This window comes from Podarcis raffonei, chromosome 7 (assembly GCF_027172205.1).
Source record: "Podarcis raffonei isolate rPodRaf1 chromosome 7, rPodRaf1.pri, whole genome shotgun sequence".
In the NCBI taxonomy this organism is placed as follows: domain Eukaryota; kingdom Metazoa; phylum Chordata; class Lepidosauria; order Squamata; family Lacertidae; genus Podarcis; species Podarcis raffonei.
In genome coordinates, this window is record NC_070608.1 from 37130074 (window position 1) to 37155952 (window position 25879).

General features: G+C 38.5%; 1 protein-coding gene across 2 annotated transcripts in view; it reads left to right on the forward strand.

Annotated features, from left to right (window-relative positions):
• TOX (thymocyte selection associated high mobility group box) overlaps positions 1-25879 on the forward strand; it is a 195336-nt gene that overhangs the window by 119636 nt on the left and 49821 nt on the right. The gene's annotated exons all lie outside the window — the stretch shown is intronic.

Consider the following 25879-nt stretch of genomic DNA (forward strand, 5'->3'; position numbering starts at 1 on the left):
ACATAAAGGAAAGCGATCTGAATGATATGGAGGGTCTTAACAATAAAAAGGTATAACTACCCAGAGAAGGTAAGGGTAAGCATCTGGCACTTCAACAAAGTGCTCCAGCAGTGCTTCATGGATGTGACCCCTTCTGTACTGAAGTTAGAGTTTGGAAGCTGAGTGTTCCCTTAAGTATTGAAGCTTCATATCTGATTCTTGCAAAGAAATGGGAACAATAGAACTTTGAGAACTTATAGATCATTGCACTGAGCAACTGGAGCAAGGGAAAGGAGAGCGAGGCCAAGGGATGCAAGTAGCCAACCTTCTTTTGAGATCTTAAAGTAGGACAGGCAGAGAGAAACTCAAAACTCAAGGGGAGAAAAATGATTTAATAAGACTCAAATAGTTTGTTTCCCCTTGAATTATGTGTGATCATCGTTATTTCATCACAGGGTATTTATTTATTTTAGGAAATGGATAAAATCATTCATATTAAAGCAATCTCTAGGCGGTGCACAATAAATAAAATGTAGAACAGAAAAATCTTTGTTTAATTCATTCTTTCTCTGTGTTCATCAGAGCCCTTCCTTAACACTTCTCAGAAAGCTAAAACCTCAGTCTCGGCCAGTGGACATCAATGAAAATGTCATCCAGGCAGGAATCAAGCAGTGGAGATAGGGACTAGCCGCCTGGAACTAGTGACAGATATTACAGGAAAGGGTACAGGCAGAATCATCAGTGATTCACACAAGCAACTGTATGGAGCCAACTCCTAGGGGCCAAGGTTCCTTTGCCCCCCCCCCCATAAAATAATTGAGCACCCTCCCAAAGTTGATGGGCATTGCCATTCAAGTGGTTTGTGTGCCCCACATCATGTGATTAATTATGCGGGGTGGGGGAATCCAGAGATGAAGTAGGCAATTAGCTGCCAACTACTGAGTCATAATAACTATTATAGCCCCAATTCTGTCACTACTCTTTTTCTTGTATCCTGGCCAAACTTGCGGCAGAAATTTTTGTCTTCCACACTTTTTCTTTACAGTCCCCAATGACCTAGCTGACCTCTTCAGCAAGTGCTCCTTCTATATCTTAAAATTCTTTTATGCTGCCTAAAACTAAACCTCATTTTCCCCGCCTAGGTCCCGAATCCATCATCCATCACACCTTTCCTTTTTCTTTAGCAGTCTGAGCTCGTTCTTGGGAGCTCATCAGTCCAAAGCAATTCAATATAGCACTTACTAGATTGTATTGAGATAAGACCTCATTCACTGACAATGGTTGTTTTGGAAAAGGTTGGTTTGGGGGTTTTTTTATTGTAAAGTAAGAAACCAAGGTTAATTTTTTTTTGTACCAACGAACATCTATGTTCTTTTAAAGGTCTATTATCTGCATGGCAGTTAAAATAGAGCACATATTCTTTCAACATTATGACATATTTTGGAAACTAAAGAAGGAAAAGATAAGATGGATTTCACTTTATCTGAGTGGTTTAAATTTTTAAATTGTGAAGTTTAAAGTGAAAAAAGACAGTAAAAGGCAGTAAAAGTGATGGATTTATTTCTGAAATGCTCTTTTTTGTACTAGCAACAAAAGCTGGGATAATGCAGGTTTATTATCTAGCTTAGCATATATTCAAAGCTCCCTTTGCATTCTAAAGGCTACTGAACAAGTGTTTTGACAATGATTACATCAATAGGTAGAACAGAGGACACATGAAACTAAAGTAGAAATGTTTCTATGAGTTTGTAGCAAATGCAGCATATCAATACATTCAAATGCTTTCACTGTAGCATTTCCAATTTGCTGCTTACAGGAAAGAATGACATATTGAATAATACCACTTTCAAAGAGGACCATTGTTGTTTCCATTTCTGAAATATTCTTAAATGTTTGCATTAATTTATTTTATATAAAATTTTCAATATGTCAGAATGTTATTTGATTTTTTAAAAATCTATAGAACACCATAGATCAGATAAAGTTACCAGATTCAGAATAACGAAATCATTTATTTAAAATAAAATAAATATAAGGATTCAGTTTCTTCATACAAAAACTCAATATCACAGCATTAGCATTCCATCATATTGGCTGCAATAAAGGCTGCAAACTGTTATATAACATTTCTGCACCAATAGCTGAAGCCTATTTTTTATTTTCATGAGATGAGAGGACTAAAGAAATCATCTTACAAAACACTGGAGGAAATGGAACACCTCTACTTTATTTTTCTGTATCATGTAACATGTTTATTTTTTTGTAACTGGTGGTAGTGAACCTTATGTAAGAAATGCCAGCTGTCTGTAATGACAGCAGCATTTTTTATAGTTTGAGCTAAGCTCAAGTTACTTGTGGATCTCAGCTTGCATGTACTCAGAAGGATTTTTAACTTCCTCCCTTCTCAGTACCACTTTCCCTTTAACACATCAGAAACTTCTGGCCATCCCTCTCTCTCTCTCTCTCTCTCTCTCTCTCTCTCTCTCTCTCATCTTCCACCACTTCATGTGAAGCGAATCTGTGTGTCACATAAGTGTGAGCTGAACTCTGAGTGCTTTATACCTTCACCTGGTGTTGGCTGATTACATTTGATTGCTGTGTCATCCCGAAAAACCAGGGCTCGCAGTGTGAGAGAAAACAAAAACCCTGTGACCCAAATGTGTGGGGTAAATAACAAAATAATCAGCTGTGTGCCTAGATTCAAAACACAGGGCTAAACACAGGGCTGAACTCTGCAGCAGGGGAGATCACCCAGTAGCAGAATTTAAAGTCAAGCAGAAGTATAACATTAGGAATACAGTTTGTTAGACACTTTTATCTCATTTAGTCTTCTTGCAAACAGCACTCCCCTCTTTCTACCCCTCTTAGCATGAACAGGACCACACACTGTAAAGTAAGTTTTAAAAGCTTTACTTACAAAACATTCCAAAGGTCAGATTAATGCATTTATCCAAGCAGCAGCAAAGAGAACACAGGCAGAATATGCTTGGGTAGAAAATAAAGATAGTTTCAAACAAGTGATCTAAGCTTGGATCTTGCTTAGACACATCATTGACAAAGTGGGGAGAGAGAAGGAACAGGAAGAGAAGGCTTCGCTTCCTGCCTCATCAGAGAAGAGGGCATGTGACCTAACCGAGTTTAGGTATCCAGCTTTTTTGTGCTAACCCCATCATACACTAACTAGTACTCATACATAGTTATGTTTGACTGCAATTTCCCACATGCAGAACTTGCTGTGACCCACTGATAATCTGTGCATTCTTCCAGAACTAGAACATTACTGAGTTGCACACACAAAGCTTATAGTCTAAACTCTAACAGAGTGAGTACACCGTAGACAGAGGGAGCAAAAAAATAGTTGCACAAGGATAATGTGAATAACATGTTAGGGAGAATTCAATCACCATACTTAGACTTAATTTCTGCCCAATGGCACAACCCTATACATATCTATTCTGAATGAAGCTCAACTGATTTCAGTGGAATATATCTCCAGATAAGTGTGTTTAGAGATAAGGGTGTATAGGACTGCACCCTAAAAATACTACCAAAACCACCAAATGATACAAAAGGCATTTTCTATATATAATGCGCATTCCCAGTTTAACTGTCTACCCCAGATGGCTTGATTCGGAAGCTATTTCTCTATGCTGAGATAACACTATATGAAAAAAGAAAATACCGATGTCCCTCCTCATGAGAGTCCATAGAAAGCCTATACACACACACACACACACACACACACATATATTAAACCCACCAAAAAGTAATGAACAAAGTTGCCTCCTCAAAAATACACGCATGTGCAGGTATATACACACTCACAGTTTCTCATTCAGTAATGGAGGAGTACAACTGGGTAATATGGGATGACACTGCCTAGATAATATTGACTTCATTCAAGCAGCAATATTAGGAAGAATATGTAGATGCAAAATCTCTTCAGTTTTTTAAAACTGAAAAAAACCACACCCATCCGATTGTCTCTCCCAAAGCTTGCTGCGAAATATCATGAAATAATCTAAGAAATGCCTGATGTTAATGCAATATGGTGCTTTATTCCCCTCTTAACAGAGATTCCATAGAGGTTGAAGGAAAAGAGAAACCAAACATTTATAAAATTGTTGCTGTAGATATAATTAGATCCATTTTAGGACCAAAAGTTTTATGTAGCAAACTGACAGAAGGATACACAATAATTATAGTTCGTTGACAAGCTGAAGAGAGTTCCCTTTTTATCTTGCAGCTTTAGAAACTAAACTGTAAATAAATATGCTATTTGACAGATTGTAATTGCCATCAGCAGGGCATCTTTTCATTTAATCAGATGGTGTTATTAAAAAGGGGGTTACAATTAAACATTTTATAATGTGACGTAGAACTCCATTAAAATTCTCCAGCAAACAGTAATTTGCATTTGATGCTTCTGCAGCCCCTTTCTATTTGCAGAAATGTTATTGGCTGTGACCTTCCACTGGATGGGTCTCTGTTTGCTGCTCTTTTCATTCTTTGATAAATGATATTGAGCATCCTGTCTCTCTCCCTCTCTGCCTGCCTCACAATGCACTTGAAAATATAGCATGTCTACATTAGATCCTTTTGACCCTTACAGTGGAACATGCAAAACAAACGAAATTAAATGTTGAATTCTCTTGATGTAGAATTAATGTTCTGGATTTATTTTGCAAATAGTAGGTTCTATCCAATTTGCTATTAAATCTGTTTCACTCAAGAGTAATAGGATTCTTTGAAAGGAAAAAATAGCAGTTAGGGCTCAACTTAGGAAATCATTTAATATCACTCAGTGAAGGATACTTTGGAGAATAAACACACACACACACACACACACACACACTGAGCAAGAGAGCTCACATTTCAGAAATGTTAAGGCAATGTCTCTTGCTGGGTTCCCCTTTTCACTTATATTCCTGTTCTTTACTGATGTTCTTTATAGAAAAGAACTGTTTGAGTTGTAGCTCTATATCCTGCCTTCTGAATAAATACAAACCTATTTTTTTCTGTGGGTTTGTGTTGTAGAGACTATACAGTGGAGTATTTGATCCAAAGTACTGATATAGATATCTCATTTCTGGATCACATACATTTCTCAAGAAAAGTTGGTATATGTGGGAGGAAGAGAGAGCAGGCCAAGTAGAATACATTTTTCTGCCTGGGGTGAAGGATAAGATGGTACCCCATGATTCCACATATAGAAGCCAACTGGAATGGCATTTCAATCTTAATTCTGAGTGGGTACATCAAGAGAAAAAAATCTAGAATTCTCACATGCTTTAGCCACACATGCTTTATTCGTTGGTCTGCATCCTTAACCTGCTTAGTCTTTTCACCAGCTTCAGTTTCTTTGTGCCTCCTTTCCCCTGCCCTCTGCATTCATTTGATGGGGAACTGCTACCTATGAAAGACCAGCACTAAACACTGTGTCTTTGAATACTAATTGCTGAGGAGCAAAGTAGGGAGATTGCTGTTGCACAAATATCCTGCTAGCTTCCCATAGGAAGTCCCGGGGATCAGTAATAATAATAATCATCATCATCAATTAAAACTATCTAGCAAATACAGACAACCCCCTATTTATGTGTCTTCAATATGTGCATGACTATGCATATGTGCATCACACCAAACCCAGAAGTGACCCAAAAAGTCACAAAAACATCTGAAAAGGGGGTGGAGTAGGGCAAAGGCGGGGAGTGGCAGGGGCAGAATGGAGTGTTTGCAGATATTTTCAATGGTGCTCGAAATATATGCAATTTCACTTAAACACATGGTGCCTTGGAAGGTAACTCCTGTGTAAATGGGGAGTTGCCTGTAGTTCATTCTTCAGCATATAGAGGTAGTTGCTCAGTTCTTCAGATCCTGGTCATTTATTTTATTTCATCCAGTTCAAACAAGCATTCTCATCAAGCAAGCTCCCACAATGTACAGATGGAGAGTGGAGACTGAAAACAACATGTCAAGTCATCCCATTCTGCAAGATTCATGATTTTGAGGCGTATTTAAATGATCTATGGTACAGCCGTAATGTTTGGCAAGATGAGCCACCTGTTGTTTGCTTTTAGCATATATAAAAAGAATTAAAATGAAGGCAGGTATTTAATTTATGTGCCCTGCTTTCTCTGGCTTTACTTTCACCATGGGTCATGTAATAGGACCTGCAATGTTAAGGCATAAAATAGCTCGTGAAAGGGTAACTAGTTACTACTCCTTGGTGAAAGGAGATCTGAAATGAAGTGTTGGCAGTTCCATTGAATCACAGGTTACCAGGGAGACTATGGCTCATGTTGCATGTGCTTATGCCATAACAGAGCCATACACAACACTCGAAGTTCAGCCAGGAGCCACAAACCAGGAGCAGGAGTTGCACCAGGGATTCCAGAGGAAAGGGAACAAGCCAATAGTCAGAGCTAAAGAATGCATGGAAACATGTCATAGAGGGGAAGACATTGTTGCTCCAAAAAGGTCCCAGCACAAACAGAAATATCAATGTGTGTCCAATTGCCAGCCTAGTTGTGTAGAGCTTAACATGGTGATCCAACCACCACCATCCCAACAAGTCCGGGGGGGGGGGGGGATTAGGCAGATGAGTACTTCTGCCCAACTCTCCTGGCTCAGCTGACCTCCTGGCAAATGGATGGCAGACCCACTGACCAGTTCCTCACTGGCAGGCGCAAGTAGAAAGGGTGTTATGAGAGCCAGTGCAGGATCCACTCGATCCAAAGCTGGTCCCACTGTTGCTGCACAACAACATCAGGCCTGGTTGTTCTGCCATACACCTGTGAATGGCAGGGCTGAAGATGCAGCGCTGGTTCCCTTAGACTGCTATACAGACAGGGAGATGTGGCAGGCAGCAGTTTTGATATGGGCAACCAAACATAAACACAACCAAAGACTTCCAACTTGCAACCCTGACAACTCCCAATAGCTTATTGACTTTGCTTGGACTACCTGTTCCTGTTGGTTCTATTAACCCAAGACCCACAGATTGGAGCACTGGGGATAAGGAAAAGGACTTTGCTCTAGCTGAGATTCCTGCATTGTAGGGGGTTGGACTAGATGACCCTTGGGGTCCCCTTTCAACTCTACAGTTCTATGATTTTATGACTCGATGATAGAGAAGGCCCCAGGTTCAGTCCCTGACATCTCCATGTTTAAGTGGGAAGGACTCAAAAGCCATTGTCAGTCTGTGTATGAAGCTAATATACCTACAATTTGGTATGAGGCAGCTCCATGTATCTGAGCTGGAAATATTTTCCCTATTCACTTTCAGTCATTATCTACTGCCCAGACAAGCCGTTATGTTCTATAACCCAGGTTCTATAAAGCTACTTTAGGCTTATGAAAGGCCTTGAGTTCAGTCACTAGGATTCTTGGCTTCACCTTTTACTTTAAACAACAGCTACCCACTCCTCGTTGCCACATCACAAAGCTGTTTAGCATGCATCAATGTGCTGTGAAGTAGATGAACAGATCTTTGGATCCTGGCTTTGAATTTGACAAATTTATACTGGTCCAAATAGGCAATGATATGGCTGATCTTACAGTACCATTTATTAGTCTGAGCAATACTAAATCTAGGCAGGAAAGAGACACAGGAAGAGAGAGAAATGACCAAACAGCCAAGTACAGTAGAATAGTTTTGTGTTTATGTGTTACATTTTGTACTTTCTTGCACCCCTGTAATAAATCCTAAGCTTCTGATTATTTTCAGTTTATGTTATATGATCCTTACTGGAAATTTGAAGACTTACTCTAGACATACTCTCCCCTCCCCTTTTGTGGGGGCTTATTTACTACCCTTAGTAGTAGAAAAGTCCTATTTCAATCACGTTTGAAATACCTCATTTTAGACAAGTACGTGCTGCTCTGCTTACAAAACATATATGAGTGGAATATGCAATTACCACAACTCAGTTGCCTGCCACAGAAACATTTCAGCATTATAGCATTACAAAAATAGAATGACATGCATAATGAAAGATTTCAAGATTCACCCAAGGCATTTATTCTCTTCACCTTAATGTTCTCAGCAGAAGCAGAGTATCCATTAAAAGGTACTATGAATTATGGTTGCCTAGCAACAGGAAAGAGCTTGTAACAGCACCACAGAATGAAATGGCTGGTTGATAAAATGAATTTTCTCTGAGCATTAGCCTGTTGAAACTGCCTTTTCTTGTGGAACATAAAGTGCATTTATTTGTCTCATGCATTTTTTATTAGAAAATTATTTGAGTTCCAGAGACTTGAATCATTTTGCTACAGGAGATATTTGATTTTAATGTGTTGTACTAAAATAAGTGATAAAAGACATTTTCTTCAAAGTAAAGACACCACACAATTCTAGGTAGCTTCTTTGAAGTAAGAAATAAAATCTTATATCGGGCATGCAATTACTTATTTCTAATTAAGAGTGACATTAAGTAGCAACAAAAGTAAACTTTTAGATTTTTTTTCGAGGGACAAAGTTTGACATAGTAGGAAATATGTGGTGAATAAGGCAAACAGTTCTGTTGCAGGTTTGACATGAGGAAAATCAGATTTTGCTTTGTTACATGGTACATGGTACATCAGTCTCTATAGAAGCCTGAAATACAGAAACAGTTGTGACTATTACTCATGTCTAAAGTTTACTTTAATGCTTATTTTTATCTTAAATTTCCATACGTATTGGAGTGTGTTCGAGAGAAAGAGAGGATATGACATCTGGTAGATAGGCTTTGTTTTAGCTATTGCTAGTAAATCATAGCATATAAAATATGAACAGCTTTCTTTTAAGCATTTTATTAGGATACAAGTAGCCAATCTAGTGCCCCCCATATGTTGTTGGATGTTGCGGTACAATTCCCAGTCCCCAGTGGCCAGTAGGCAGGGATAAGAGAGTTGTAGTTCAACATCATTGGCTGCACCTGTACTAGATTATATGTAAGGATAATCTCTAAATTATATTGTTTTCCCTTCCTGTATCTGGTTTATCTAACATCTGTAGCAGTCATGGCGCAAACAGAAACTTTCTCTGTAATAGCCATAGAGTCATCCTGTGTGTGGCAAGTGGGCAGTGCTGGCCTAGAATAGGGAAGAAGTATTCTTCCTGTAGTCCCTGGTTGGGATTGAGTTTATGCCTGTATTAGGAGTCTAGCAGCCCTTAGCAAGTGGCATAGGAAGTTACAATAGCCTCATGAGCTCCACCTTTTCTCCCCTTTCCTTCCTTGACAAAGTTCATAGAATCACTATAGGTACAGGGTCTAGACCTTGGATTGCAAGCTAATAAGCATGGGTAGAGAAGCTACCAGCATGAGTTTGACCAAACTGCGGGAGGCAGTGGAAGACAGGAGTGCCTGACGTGCTCTGGTCCATGGGGTCACAAAGAGTCGGACACGGCTAAATGACTAAACAACAACAGAGAATACAGACTTTAGTTGCCAATACACATTACATTGTTTTCTTTCTTTCTTTCTTTCTTTCTTTCTTTCTTTCTTTCTTTCTTTCTTTCTTTCTATTTCTATTAAGAATTTTCAGTGTAAGAGACAATAAAAGTCAAACTAGTCTAAAGAAGATACATAGGAAAGAAGCAAGAATAAGCAGAGAATAAAGAAAAAGAAAGAGGAGAGTATAAAGAAGAGAGAATAAACAGTAGGCCTTCTGACACAATTATATCTTAATCCTTATTCCACACACAGAAAAGTGAACCCTCCCAGCTCTCACCTGTGAGCTTCCTCCTCTTCCCCCAGCTTCCCACCCTGGGAGATCCTCTCTACCATGCCTCTCACACAGGGCCCTTCACCTTCCTGTGTGTATCTTCGTTAATCCACGATAGGAAACTTCAAAAAACAAAGCATAAATATAGAGAGAAAGCAAAAAAATTAAGATTATAGAAGAAGATAAGAAATAAAAAAGAAGTGAAATAGGATATGCCAGTTAATTATATTCAAAGTATTCAAAGTGTGCACTCCAGAAAACTCTAGCTGTGTTAGTGTCTAACTTTTCTCAATCTGCTGGGCATCCTTTTCCACTCAAAAAGTCCAAAAGTAACTCTTCAACTATTACTGAAGAGCTATTTGACAGTGGAACGGTCTCCCTTGGAAGGTTATGGACTCTCCTTCCTTGGAGTTTTGAAGCAGAGGTAAATGACCATCTGTCAGGGATGCTTTAGCTGAGATTCCTGCATTGCAGGGGGTTGGACTAGATGGGGGTCCCTTCCAACTCTACAATTCTATGGTTCTATTGTCATTAAGTGTCCAAAATAGTCTTTCTCTGGTCCAATATGATGGATTTCTCCCCAAGGGTTCCAACAGATCTTAAACATGTAATAGTACATACTTATTTGCTTGTTATGTCTTCCTAAAATCATACTCAGTTCCATATACTCCAGTCCCATTTCCTGATGTCCAAGCTTCATCCTGGTTTTTTAGAAAAAAGTTTTTCATGGTCTGAAAACTATTAATAGTACATAACATTTTAAAAGTAAAATAATGTAGCTTGCAATTAAAGGTAAGATAATTTCTGCAGGTTAAGAAAGGCTTATGCTATACAATGATAGATCAGATCAGACAACTACTAAGGCAAAATTTGATATTTTCATCAGTGATCCACCCTTTGGAACCATACTGGAGGGGTTTGCATTGCCTGTAGGTGTTTCTCTCCCAAGTCCTCCTACCTTCACCCACAAAGTGATGACAGCATCACTCCACTGGTACAGAGCTCCCCATTCTGCCCACCAAAGGGGCAAGTAAGCTGGATCCCAAATTACTGCACCACTTCCAGGCAGACACAGCCTTCCCCAAGCTTCCAACCTGGCTGACATGAGCACTTGGGCTGTGAACGAGGTGGTGGCTCCACCAGGCGGTCACATCCTATTGTTGTCTGGAGGAAGCTTGGATTGTCTTAATTGGACAGTTTGGTTAACAATATTCAATTAAAAAAATTACTTTAACAGATAACTGCAACACACTTTAATTGCTGGCAGATGCTGTTTCTAACTTTTTAAAGTTCTTTACTGTGCTTTTCTATGCATATACATTCAGAATTAAGTTCCACTGAATTCAGCAGGAAGGGAAAAGGAATAGGATTGCAGTCTTTCATAGTGGAAATTGTTTAGTCTTATGTCACATTATAAAGGACAGGTAAAGTGCGTGTGATTTATTTTAAACCATTTTGAAACAGTTCTTCATTAGGTTACATGCTGAGGTGTTGTAATTTAGTACTGAACCTTTTATTAACTTTGTGGATCAATGCAACAGATTGATACTGATTGCAAACAAAATATTCCATTTAAACAGATAATTTATTATGTTATTAGTATTTAAGGTGTTACAAGAAGATTATTCTGTCAGCTCTAGTTTATTAATAATACTGCTTCTAGATGAAGTCATTTCACACTAATTTGCTGTTTCATTGTTTTTCCGCCTTACAGAAGACAGATGTTCATAACATTTTTTCTGAAGATTCCAATGCTTTGCTAACCATAACATTATTTATTACTTGTTGTGTTTCATTGCATTCTTGAATCTTTTTTGGAAAGGCATAAGACTTTGTATGGGAAAACCTGCAAAGCAAAAACTAAGTTTAAATTAGAACACCTCATTTAAAATGATGTAGTTTATTTTCCGGTACTTTACCATTTGACAATGCATATATATAATATGATGGGTATGTTCTTCTGAAGAGTAGCTTTTAAAGGGTTTCCTGGTTGCATAAGGTTTTGATACATAGATATGGGGCCAGGGCCAGGGGCTCTTTGGGTTACTTTGACTTCTACATGACTTAGAAACCATGAATACAATATCAGAAATTGCTAGAAATTTTTTTTGTCCACATGGTTATTTATTGTTGCTGTTCACAAACCAACTGACCAAGCTGTTTGAATGCTTTGATTTCAGCAAAACGTTTTATGCCTTTTGTTTCATTTATTCTATTTATCAAAGCCAAGTCTTTTAAAGAATTGGCTAGAAATACCATTCTGGAGTGTACAGTCAGAATGAGACATATGGTAGATAAAAATGTGTAAAGAAATAGCTAAATGCGGTTGTAAGTATTTCTCAAACATTCATCCTAATAGATGGAATCAAAGATACATAAACACTACCCACAGCCAAATTTAAACAATGGGTCTGCCAAAACAGATAATATAGTAACAACGTGACAGTATGCAGCATGCTGTTGAACCAAATCTTTATTTGTCTCTTGTGTTGTTAATTATCATGCGCTGTAACTAAAGGAGTTGCAATAGAATCTACACTATTCCGTTATATTGCAAAGACATGGGAGTTGTGTGCCAAATAAGACAGATCAGGAAATAAACTTTATAAATAATGTTGAAAAAAATGCTTATTATGTAGCAGGAACTTAAGGGAGCATACCTTGCAGCATCTGGTTCGCATAACTACATCACCAGGAAAAAAAGCAAAGTATTCAAGGCAAAGAACCTGCTGTTTTTCACCCTTTAAGCCTGAAAAATTCATAATCGGGTGTAGGACTGAATTCTGAGCCTCAGAACCAAACCACACTTTGAGAGAAGTAAATTTCACTGAAACCAGTTACCTTTATTTCCAGGTACAGGTATAGCACTTAAAACAGAAAGCATGGTCCTCTTTCAGGTTCCAAGTCTCCCATAGATACTAACACAGATACTGTTCATCCATTCATCATTCATTCATTTTATTTGTATGCCTCCTATACACAACAAAATCATGTTCAACGTGGACATTAACAAAGAAACAGATGCATCTCAAACAAACACTACAAAAATAATTTCTTAATACGTCCCGGGGGCATGGCGCGCCGGCCAGAGGGGCGTGGCACCCAGCGCAGGCAGGGGAAGCCACGATGGCACCCCACTGGGATCGCGCTGCCGGGGGCAGTGCGCTCCCCCCGTACTCCTCTTCCTCCGCCACTGATCATAACCCAGTGGCACATGTTTTGCACACACAAGGCTCCAGGTTCAATGATCCTGGAGAGCTATTACAAGTCAGAGCAGATAGTACTGGTGTTCTAACTACTAGCCCAGTGTTCTTCAATCTTGGTTCTCCAGATGTTGGGATACAACTCCAACCATCCCCAGACAGCTTAGCCAATAGGCAGGACTGATGGGAATTGCAGTCTTAACAACATCTGGGGGCTCAAGGTTGAGGAACATTCGCCTAACCTGATACTAGATTGTTTCCTATGTTCTTATGGAATCCCTTGTACCTAGGTATTTTTAGAAATGAATGTATACTATAACATTATTTATTGAGGACTGTAGCTTAGTGGTAGAGCAGCTGCCTTGTAAGCAGAAGACCACAGGTTCAACCCCCAGCATCTCCAGGTAGGGCTGGGAGGAGCTCTCTGTCTGAAACCCTAAAGAGCTACTGACAATCAAGGGTCAGTATAGACAGTACTGAGCTAGATGGAGCAATGGTCTGTTATCTATTTACATTAATACAGCACCTTCAACATTCAGAGAGTAACAGAAGCAAAGAGAGAGGCATGGAGAAGGGGGCAGTGAAAAAAATATTTCCTGCCTCAAACTAAACTTATTCCCAAACACCTGCTGCCAGTGGCATTGTTAGACACTTAAAAGAATCAGTGTCCAGAGCTATTACACAAATTTGCGCATAATTTTCAAATACTAACTCATATGGAATTGATAAACATGTGGGCCTCTGAGAAGATAGTACATGCCGATCTTGCTGGCACTGCATTTTGTGGCAATGTGGAGCCACCCTACAAGCAAAGTATTTTTAAAAAGCTTATTTTTAAAAAACAAAATGGAGGAAGTAGCAAGAAACTTGGAACCCAGCAAAAGAGACCCATTTCTCAGGCCTCACTGGGCCATCCCCTAACAGTGTCACAGAGCACAACATGCTAAAATGCACAGTCAAAACATCTAAGAAGTAAGCAGATACTGCTTAAGACACTGCTAAAATAATCAAACTTACTTGGAAGTAGGTGTCATTGAGGTCAGTGAAACTCAGTTCCGTGTATACTTACTTAGGGTTAGGCTTCATGTGACATAGATGGATTTGCTCACATATTTACCAACACAATAAAAGAAAAGTTTTGTATACTTCTAATAGGTCCCTTTTTCAAAGTGTAACCATAGTTATAGTGTGCAGTTTTTGGCTGCCGGTATAATCACAGAGCAACACTTGATCTCTGCAATTTAACAATTTGCTTAGCCAATGATCATGAAGGTGGTGTACAGATGATTGGAGACAGTATTATAAGCAAGAAAAAAAGTATGATGTGTAAAACAGCACAGGTGCAGGATTAGTAATTATCTCTATAAAGCAAAAACTGCCTAAACTGCCTTTCCCCAACCTGGCACCCTCCAGGTGTTTTGAACTACAACCCCCATCTGGTACATCCATTGGAAGCTGTAGTTCTGAGACAGCTGGAGGGAAGCAAGTTGAGAAAAACTGGCCTGTATAAGTTGGTATGAGGTTTTTTAAAAAAGAAAAAGAAAAAGCTTCCTGTCTTGTTCCGAGGGTACATTTTCTTCAGAGGATGAACACAGTAAGAATATTCTGTTATAAAGTAGAAAATAAAGGAAGAGACAGACTTTTGCTCAATAATATAGAAGTCATTGAAGAAAAGGTTGTTTTCTCTCTTATTTTGCACCTTAAATGATGAGCATTTAAGGTCCCCAACCCCATTTTGTGGGTTGCCATCTGAATGGATTTTATTCTGATCCTGATCTGATTTTAGGATGTATTTTAACAGATTGTGTGATTTTATGTTATTGTGTTATATACATTTGATGTTAGCCGCTCTGAGCCCTGTTTTGGCCGGGGAGGGTGGGGTATAAATAAACATCATTATTATTATTATTATTATTATTATTATTATTATTATTATTATTATAAACTGGAGAAAGTTCTTAGCAATCCCCTAAGGTACCCTTACATGTGCAGGAAGGTTTTTAAAATCTCTCTTCCTGGTTTAGTTATTTTATGCTTTATACTAGGGATGGAGAACCTCTGCCCCTCCAGATGTTGTGGATTCCATAATCCATAACTGTTGGCAATGCTGACTGGGGCTGATTAGAGCAGGAACACACCAACCTCTGGAGAGTCTCTCTACTTTTTATTAATAAATATTAATTGTGCACCTGTGTGGTTTCTTTCTTTCTCACACATGGTTGGTGGTGTAGGAATTATTTATTTATTTATTTAGCAAGGGTAAAGGTGTCATTGTTCAAGATACAGATACTGTGTGTCCCATCTTGATCTCCGATCATATTGGTTTTCTTGGTCATTTTAACATTTCATGCTTTCCAGAATGGTGAAGTTGCAGATAGGTAGCCGTGTTGGTCTGCCATAGTCAAAACCAAAAATTTTTTTTCCTTCCAGTAGCAGCTTAAAGACCAACTAAGTTAGTTCTTGGTATGAGCTTTCGTGTGCATGCACACTTCTTCAGATACACAGTGTATCTGAAGAAGTGTGCATGCACACGAAAGCTCATACCAAGAACTAACTTAGTTGGTCTTTAAGGTGCTACTGGAAGGAAAAAAATTTTTTTGTTTTTTCAGAATGGTGAAAAAACTCCAGTGAGCCTCACTTCATGAATTATGACCCGCTTTGCTGCAACAGGCATCAGCTAATTTGGATATGACTCTGGAAACTGTTTATAAGGAAGAAATGCATACCTATCTTCCACTTTTAAAAATACTTTAAAAAAAATATTCATATATATTTAAAGTCTGTGAAAAGGGTGTTTAAATGCAAAGTGGCCTCCCCTCAGCAGATTTGATTAGAGTGTATATATAGTTTGATTTCCTTTATGTGTTAAATTGATAGAATAGAACATGTTTCCAACTCTGGTTTGGTCAGATTTCACCACTCCAGTGAGGTGCTTGGGACTAAAAGAAACAACCACAATTAGAAACTAGAAAAAAATGAACTAACAAGCTTTCTCGCCTGCAGCAAGCCTCCCCCATTATGTCTGAACATTTATGAAGCTACCAGTGGTTGATTTATTACTGCTGTAATGAACTTCACAGGCATCAACAGATTAGTATCTACTTTGACAAAAAGCCATTGTCAAATCTTGTTGGACTGCCTGATCAGTTTACTTTTGTTATTAATGACTCTGGCCAGCTTTCTTGATCTATGAGCAATACTGTTAGATGACAGAGGTCTTCCATTTGGGCAGGAAAAAGAGAGAGAGAAAGAATCAATGCAGACACAAAATAAAGCATTTTGTTTCCCAGCATTTTGTTTCCTATCAATGTTGTTGATCATATAGATTTGTAATTTCAAACAAAGTCATTAAAGTAAGTACTTCTAGTGTATGAAATCTTCTGTGTTATTTCCCCAATGTTTATTGTGAGTTTACCTGTAGACTGTGTTTTCTGTAGCTGTTGGAATAAATGGATTGTCAAATGTTCCTTTCAGTTGTCCTTACCTACTGTTCAGAATACAGTTAACTACTTATTCAACTTCTTCTTCTTCCCTTTGGAATGTCACAAATAAACCTCAGTGACTAGACCAAAATAGTTATTACCATGTTGCTTGCTTTCCAGTGTTCCAAAATGTCAGACATTTGACCTGCATAGCTTTTAAACATGACCTCATTGCTGCTTTCCATTCATTAAGCTATCCCCTTTTGCTCTCTTGTCATAAAAGATAAATGAAGATTCACACAATCTTGGTGTGAGTGAAGATTTATTGTTTACATTAATGTAGATTAAGTAGAAACAAACCAATTATAAATCATGCCAATCTTGTCATTTTAAGACTCCATCAGTTTTCTTATTCCCATGATTACAATTTCTGGCCCTTTATAGCACTTCAAAGATGAACAACTCAGACTACTTTCCAAGTTATAGTTAGCAATTAGAGTGTATTCTGCAGTAGAGTTCCGAGATTTAATTATGCAAAATTCGTGCTTTCTCCAATTAAATTAATAAATATATCAGACGTGTTTTTTATGCAGTCGATGATAAAATGTTCTCAGCTCTGTATGTGAACAATGCCTCTGGAAGCAAATAAAAACATTAGTTCTGCCTCTGAGATTTACAGAATAACCTACATCTTTGGTGGGTGGGAATTCAGTTAGTCAGTGTTTTGGTGGCTTGTTTCCCTCAAGGAAACAGATTTGTAAACTACTAAAGATAAAAATACTGGCATTGGAACAGCATTCTAGAACTTTTCTGTGTGCTCCATTTGACTCTTTCGTTTACTACTGGAAAGTGATCACACCTAGATATGGGATGTGAATACAGATGGATCTGAATCCTACAACCATCTGCAGAGTTGTAACTGCTGTCTGTACCCACTAGTTGTGGACATATTACTCTGCATGGATTCCACATTATTATTTTTGTTTGTTACTTAGTGCCACCCACTATATCTGCCCCTCTTTTTTTTAATACCAGTAAGCTACTGGGGGTTCTGAACCAGTGCCTCAAGAGGGTAAGGATCTGGATGAGGAATAGCACACTGAAGTTCACTCCAAACAAGACATGTGCTCCTTTTCTGGAGGAATACAGGCTTGTAAACAGAACTTGTTTTGGATGGAATTCTACTCCACTTGGGAGTTCTTCTGGATTCAGCTTTACATTTGACCAGGTAGCAGCAGTGGCCAGGATTGCATTTACTGTATCAGGCTGGCATATCACTCATTCCTCCATTATCAGTTACTTCAATGCACTCTTCATGAGTCTGCTGTTGGTGAATTTTTGAAAGCTGCAGTCAGTCCAGATTTCAGCAGCAATGATGTTTGTGGGCATATACTTTTATATGTTTGTGGGCGTATACTTACATAATTTTTTTGCCATTTCTCATAATACTAAAAAAAAACAAGGTTCACCAAATAACTTGAACATTGGGAAATTCAACACAGATAATAAGAATTGCTTTTTGCAACAGTGAATCGTAAAACTATGGGATTAGCTACCACAAGATATCATGGTGGCCACCAATCTAGACAGCTTTAAAAGGGTTAGACAGCTTTGTAGATGGTAGGATTATTAGCAGTGGCTGGCATTGCCTCCAGCAACAGAGGCCACTGAATACAAGTTGCTTAGGAGCATGAATGGGGAGTGCTGTTCATGTGTTGCCTTAGGGGCTTCCTATAGGGATCTGGTTGACCCCTGTGAAAACTGAATGGTAGACTAGATATACTTTTGGTCTGATCCAGCAGGGCTATTCTTATGTCCATGTGCAAATGGCATTTTCTGACTGGCATGCAGAAAGTTGATCCATCCTGTTATGTTGCTGTCTTGGGCCGTGGTAGTTGCAGATGCACCCAGTCCTTACCACACGTTAAGATATTTGTGTGACTTAAAGTTATTTGTACAGAAGAGGCAGCAGGAGTACCCTTTATGAACTGCTCTATAGGCCAAGACTTGTTAGAGAAATGGTCTGCTGCTATTATTCAGCTGAGAGATGTAAGGAAACATCGTAAGTTGATGCAGTGTTCATGCTCACAGGGAATAAAATGTGTTAGTCTACAAAAGTATCTTTCCTGGATTTATGGATCTGCCCAGCAAAAAAAAATAATAAACCACTCATTATGCACATCAGACCTGTTGGGAGGAATTCAACATAGTGCTATAGAAATTGTTCTGTCAGTGCAAACATTTCAGCTTGCCAGATGGAATAGTCTCCTCTCCCTCCTCTCCCTGCACTCTGTTCTGGAGGTTTTCCCAACCACCCTGAGACAATCTGTGGAAGATGGGGGCATGGGGAAGGAGAGAGGGGAAAGTCCCGCTGTGCTAGCAGAAGTCCTTGCAGTGGCTTCTGCTAGCTGGACTCATTAGTTGAAACTGGCCCATTGCATCTTGAAGATAACTTGTGGGTTACATTTCTCCAGCTCTGACCTTTGAGATAAGTGGAATTAAATATTACTTTCTTTGTTACGTATCTGTTACTATGACTCTTCCACAACTACAAAAGCTATACTTATAGTATCACATCATCTGTCATGCAGAGGAAATACCAGAATGATGCAGCTTCAAAAAGCACAATAATGTTGGGAAGCAGAAAAGAAAAATAATTTGATTTCTTATTCAGTGCACAGTTCAGTGATGTTAGACTTTTGATATATAACATGAAGAGCAAGATCAGATTTGGCAAGTGTTCACAAGTTAATTATCCGGTGTTACAGTTTCACAGATGCTGTGGACGAAAACAACCAGCATTTATATAATGTGTACACAAAATGCTACAAAATGTGGTATACTAGAGCAATTGTGAAGGAAATTCATTGTTGTAGGGTGAAGCAGCAAATTGGGCATCAGACTGAAAGCACTGTAGAACATATCTATTCTTGTTTCAGAGTACTCTTATTTGTGCTACCTACCATCCTGACATCTTGCAACTGTCACTGTGAACGAGGGACCTTCTGCATGCATATCATATATTCTGTGGCCCTTCTTCAGGAAAATTGAAGCATAATAATTTAATCTTTTTGATCATTAAGCAACTATAGAAGTTTTAATACAACTGTTTCAGTTTTACATCAACCTGGAACCCCATCGATACTACTAAGACCTGTAGAGATTTATAATGTATAAGTGATGGCTTCTTGCTGAACTATACAATGTTCTTTTTAAATGACATAGAATTGTAGAGTTTCAAAGGGTTCAGGGGTCCAACCTCTGAATAAAAGACAAATTTCTTGCCTTGCTTTTGTTGCACAGCAACACAGATTTATTATTTCTAGTGATTCTTAGGGGCCCAAGGTGAAGCTGAGGATGGTGTGGCATTCAAGATCTGCTTTAATAAACCATTGCAGAGTACCAGATGGCAAGTTTGGTCTGAAGAGAATGGACATGCAGAAAATGTTAAGGTTTTAAAAATATTTGGAAATACTAGCTGCTGTATAAGCTTTCTAAGGCAAAAGGGGAGTGAGTGGTGCATTCATCTGAAATGGCACATCACTGCATTTCCCCTTAGAAACTGCACCTGAGGGCAGAGCATGGGTGGGGACAGATTATTTCAGATTCTGACTTCGCAGAGCAAGAGTAAAATGAGATACTGCAGTGATGGGAATTGTCACTCCTGGAATAGGGCTAGAACTGCATATTACGTTGCAATTACTGCTCGTCATTGACAGGTATCAAATTACATGGCTGGACTTATTAGAAAAAATGAGTGAACAAAGTATTAAGAAAGAGGTTGAAGAAGGATTGCAGGAAAGGAGATGCTGCATAAATATTGGAGCAGAAGAGGTAGCCAAGCAAGGAAACTACAGCAAGTGATGTCAAGAAGGGATTAAGACCTTTACCTATCATGCAAGAAGATTAAGCATCAGCCATTGAATAAATAGATACATGAGATGAAGAGATTTCTCTCTCTCTCTTTCTGGCATGCTGAATTTTTCAGAATTCTCATTTGGGGCTTCTGAGATCTTCTTGCCAGGAAGCATGTATATGATCCCAGTTTAGATTCCCTACATTGTCACCTAGGAAACATTGGTTGTGTTTGGGTTGAAATGAGTACACTGTGATGTGAAGAGAATCACCACACAACATTACTGTGGGTTGCACCCTAGAAACAGGGATACCTTTCCATATAGATAAGCCCAGGAGCGAGCAGCTTTTCAAAACTGAGAATTAAGATTTAGAAGCAGAGCCATGTATGCAGTATAAAGGGCACTCTAGACTGAAGTGTGTTTTCTAAGTATGTTAGTGTATTCTTTGTTTTATTATTTTAACCTATATATTCAATTCTAGTGTTGTTCTTAAATAGCTTACCCAAGGTTGACATTCCTTGCTTTATTTTCACTCTGAATTGCTTTAATACATTTTCTTTCAGAGAGCCATTGAACGAGCCAAGTATATATATATATTTTAAGACAGGCATAAATGTCACTTGAGATTAGATAAGTTGTTTTAGATCACCATGGGCTGTTTTATCTGTTTTACAATGTGGTCCTATACATATCTGCTCAGAAGTAAGCCCCATTGGTTGAAGCCTTAAGCCGCTCTGGCAATAAATTTTACCATTTTTCTCCAAGGGGAAAATTTTAGTGAATGATGGGACTTGATTTGCATGAAAGTGGGGGGGGGGGGTGATAAGTAAATGGGAGAGCCAAATAGCAAAGATTTGAATTTGTCCTTAAATGGCTGCGGTTCTGGTAATCAAGCCTGTGTTCTTGCATGGGAGAATTGCCATTGCTGGTTTGGTTATGGAATGTTCATGGAGTTCCCAACTGCTATAAGCTGTGAATGAGAATCCTGAGGATATATATGTCTATATCAGCCTTCCTCGGATTGGCACTCTCCATATTTTTTTAATTTGGCTCAAATTCTTATTAACCCCAGACTTTATTGCCAGTGGTCTGAGCTGATGGGAGTTGTGGTTGAAACATTGGGAGGGCACCCAGTTTGAGGAAGGCTGGTCTATATAGTGTGACCTTATGTTAAATTTACACCAACCAAGATGTGGTTCGTTTCCTTGTTGGACTCTGTCAATGAGCATTTGTGGGGAATATTGGTCTATGTGTCCTGTTGATAGAGACTTACATTGAAACACATTGGCAGTGGTGATGTTAGCTAGACATTGCTAGCTGTAAACAAGTTGCTCTGGTGATACCATTTGCTCATTATGAGGCTTGAAAGGGATTCTCTCCCCCACCCCCACCCCATATCCAAAACTGGCTCAAAAAGCAACTGATTTATTTATTTATTTCACATTCATTGAGGTATGGGGCCGCTTTGCAAGCTTAATCCTGGTTTTCCTCTCACATAATGAATAAGTAATCTGTGTTTGGCCCTGTGTATTGATTTTTGTCAATTATGTAACTAATAGCTGTTTTTATTTTAATAATGCAGATCTTTCAGTGCTTCATTCTGAAATCAAACCTTTTCACATTGGCTTACTCTCCTGTTCCAAACTACTTGTCTTTTATTCCCTCTTTGTTCTGTCCCCAGCCATTGAAGCTTCAAATTATTTTATTCTGCAACCTCTTATTTTTCTTGTCCCTCTTTCAGAACTCATTGTCAGTACCCCAGTCTCACTGTCTCACTTTAAAACTAAAGCACATCTAATCCACATGATGGGTAGAATATTTCTTCTAGTTTTTTTGTTAAATTTCTCCAGTTGCAGTTCACAGGGCTAGGCTTTGGCAGTACATTTAAAGAGGAGAGGTGTTTTATCTTAAGAGTGGTTGATTTTACTGTAGGGGGTGCAAGGATGAAGGAAGTGCTACAAAACTGGTTTCAACACAATACCAGTTAATTGGAAATGGGTACATTCTTTCTGAGATGTTGGGTCATTTGTAAAATGTCAGCAAGATGACAATGATAAGAAGAATCTCTATTTGCCTCATAATTATATGTGTGTGTGTGTGTATAGCAAATGTGTATGAAATAACCTAATGTCTTCATATCCTCTTGTTTAATGCGATATGCCATGATTACCCTCTATTCTTTGAAGACTGTGGCCATTTCCTTTCCAAATACAGCAAAACCAAATCATTAAGTTTTCCTGTTTTTAAATATACAGTGCTTGGGGTGGCAAACTGCAGTCACATTATTATCCTGCAGATATTAATAAGACAAAGTTGTAAATAATACAATACAGGAGAAAGAGAGACTTATTAGCATATCATTAAACCACTTTAGTCCCCAGAGCAAAACCCATTTTTTATCACTTACTAGAAGTGTCTTGCCTTATAATTATACATATATGAAATTGACAAAGGCACAACATTTGACTGGGATGCTGGGTAGCTTGTTCACTTTGCCATAAAAAGACATAGCCAGAATATTTAAATTGCTGCTATTCTTATTAATATCAGCACGGTCATATGCGTGTCTACTCAGAAGCAAGTTCCATTGAATTCAGAGGGAATTACTACTAGGTAAGCAAGTATAGGATTGCAACTTAAGACATTTAGGGTACTGTTATTGCTCATAAGTATTTGAGCACTGTTTTCAGTTAATAATTCTGAGACGAAATGTAATTACCTTAGTATTGTTACATGTAATAATATCTATGATTTCTTATGTAGTTTAATTATAGAATGTTATATTATAAACCCCCTTGATGACTCTGAAGAGTCTTATAGTGCCCATAATTTCCCACCACCTCACTGGACAGTGGAATGTTGATGAATGAAATAACCAGTACTCCTAAATCAATACATTTAAGAAAGAAACTTCACTTACTAGGCCATTTATCTTTAAATTGTTTGATAACTTGCTTAAAATAAAAAGCAAAATGGTCTTGCATATGTTTTCTTCTCAAGTCTTTAATGAAATGCATCTTCATACTATAGGAGGTGCTTCAGAGTTACCGTACTTCTCTACGGTTTCACCCCTGTTGTTGCAGATCGTGTCCTTCCTAAAAGTGGGCACGTGTTGCAGTGAGACCGGGAGACCGACCTCCTGTGTTGTGGGTGGGTAAGATTGGATAGCCACAACACCCGATTGGTAGGTCCCTTGATGTTGGGTTTAATCTGGCCAATGGGTCCAAACGGATCAAGGGACCTATATATACCCATGCACGTGACCCAGAGCTTCCTCTTTCGGCTCGTGCATTTGGAACACCTGCCCACCTCTCCCTACTTTTAGGGCATTTTTTGCAATTGACCTTGCTATGCCGTCATGTGTCGTCTGTCGTTGGGACAGGGGCACGGCAGGAATTTTCCCCACTTGGCTGATTAGCTGTTGCCATTTGGGTTTCACCTGCCGCATAGCAAATCGTCACAACTTGTAAGGTTGTGGATAGGCACTGGTTCAGGTGATAGGGATGGGAGAATGGTCTTGCCATACCTATGTGAAGGGTATTCCGTTAAAGGAATCCAGGGACTCAACTGGTTTGGTCAACCCCCAAGAGGGGGTTGTGTCCATAGTTGAGTCCAGGGGAGCATCTAGAGGGTGAACATAGTCTGTTCCTGGCTTTTTGCCTACCCAGGTGTTCACCCTTGGCTGACCTATGCTGGTGCCCTGGGTCAGCGCTGCCTACAAGGGGGCAGGGAGCTAGTCAAACCAGAGCCTATGCAACCACTCACTTCCTGTAATCAATAAAGTTGTGGCCTAAATTCTGCCAAAAACCAAAACTAAAATTTGAGTCAAATGTGTCTTTATTTAGGGGGGAGGTATCTGGGTCTGAACACGCAATAACATTGAAAGGCCTGGCACTATGCAGTAGGACCAATGTCTTTCCCATTGTATCGTCATATTGAACCATAGGCGATGGTAGTGTTGAATGGGGCTGCATGACTGGTCCTTCTGACATGGTGCCAAGCCTTTAAATATTTTGACTGCCGAATAAAGCAGCTCTAGCATATATGAAGGATACCTGATTTGGTGTCATAATGTAATATGCTGCTGGCTTAGGGGTTCTAGGAAAGTGATTTAAAAATATGAAATAAGGAGTTCCCTTTTCACCTGTGATTCAGGCTTAAGTTATAATTAAGTGTAAAGTGTCGATAAAGGCAAGTATGCTAGTATATAGGCTCACGTATTAAAATATTAACCTATTAGAATTAGGATGCACTGGGTTTGGTTTTTCTAAGATTCCCCATTAATTCTTCAAAATGAGTCACAATTAGAAGTTTTATTGATTGCTAAGAGGGTCCAAATGAGTGGACCCTGAATGATGAAACTAAATTAAAGGCATCTGTCCAAATTAAAATGGAAGCATGCATGAAGAATATACTAAATGAACATGTATGCTCCTGTAATAATACTTTTATTATCTTCAGCTTGCAGGCCAGACTTTTAATTATGACCTCTTTTTATATATCAAGGAAAACCATGTATTTGGGATTAAAAACCTATTTCTTTAACTAGTCAGGTTAAAGGCTGTGGCTTGATACATTCCAGGCTGCAACTTTTATAAAAACCAGAGAACACTTCTAATAACACTTTTCTAATTTAATGGTTCAGTGCACAGTCAGTAAAGATTTAAATAATTCAGAAAGAAAGCCTATTTTCTTCCTTTATTGGAAGTTTGAGTCAGGCAAATTCTTTGACATTTAATAGGTTTTAACCCTTTTAATAACTTCTTATAATGAAATTTATTGGAGGTTGTTTTAAATAAAGGGTTATTATATTAGAGTGAATAGCAGTCAGTGTGTTTTTTATGATTAGTTTTGAGACCTTGGCCCTTTGTGACTCAAAAGGTTATTAACACATCAAGTAGAAGAGAATGTTAATATTCACAAAATTAAGTGTGTACCAAGAAATGTTACGCTAGTACATTTGTGTCATTACATGATCATGCTCTAAAAACGTGCCGTTAACATTTGAGTATTTAATTGTTTTAAAGAAGCTTACGGTCACTTACAAGAGCTGATATGGTGAAAGACAAGATGGCTTCCTTCAAGAGAGCATTACCCAATGTTAATAGTAGAAACCAATAATTGAATGTTATTTTTTCTTGTTTTTTTATTACTGAGAAATTTATTTTAAGCCTTATAATTTCAGTTACTTAAGAATAAGATTAGTTTCTCATCAAATGAGAAGTTAGAATTATATTTTAATTCTAGCCTGAAGCAGATGAGGTTATTTAAACTGCAGCATGCTATAAACCAGAGATCCAGGCAATGTACATCTTTTGTTACTTAAACTTTATCAGTAAATCACTAACTCCTTTAACAAATATATGAATATTTCCTATATTAAGGGTATATTTTGCACCTGTCATGGGCATCTTTAATTATCATATTCAGATCACTCTTTTATTTCATCCTTTTGAATTATTCTATTGCAGTCCATTGTAACAAGTGACCAAATTGCAAAATTCAGCTACAGATTTCAGTCATTACTGCTGTGACTAAAATGCACAGGCAGGTTTGTGAGGCCTTCAAAAAAGTGTTTTCCTCGATACAAGAGGACTGTTGATCTGGAAAAATATTTCAAGCCTTAGGTGAAAACATGACATCCTTAGAGCAGTGGAAGTTCCTTTGTTGCATTTGGCCCATATGACCTCTTTGTCAAGGTCTGGGT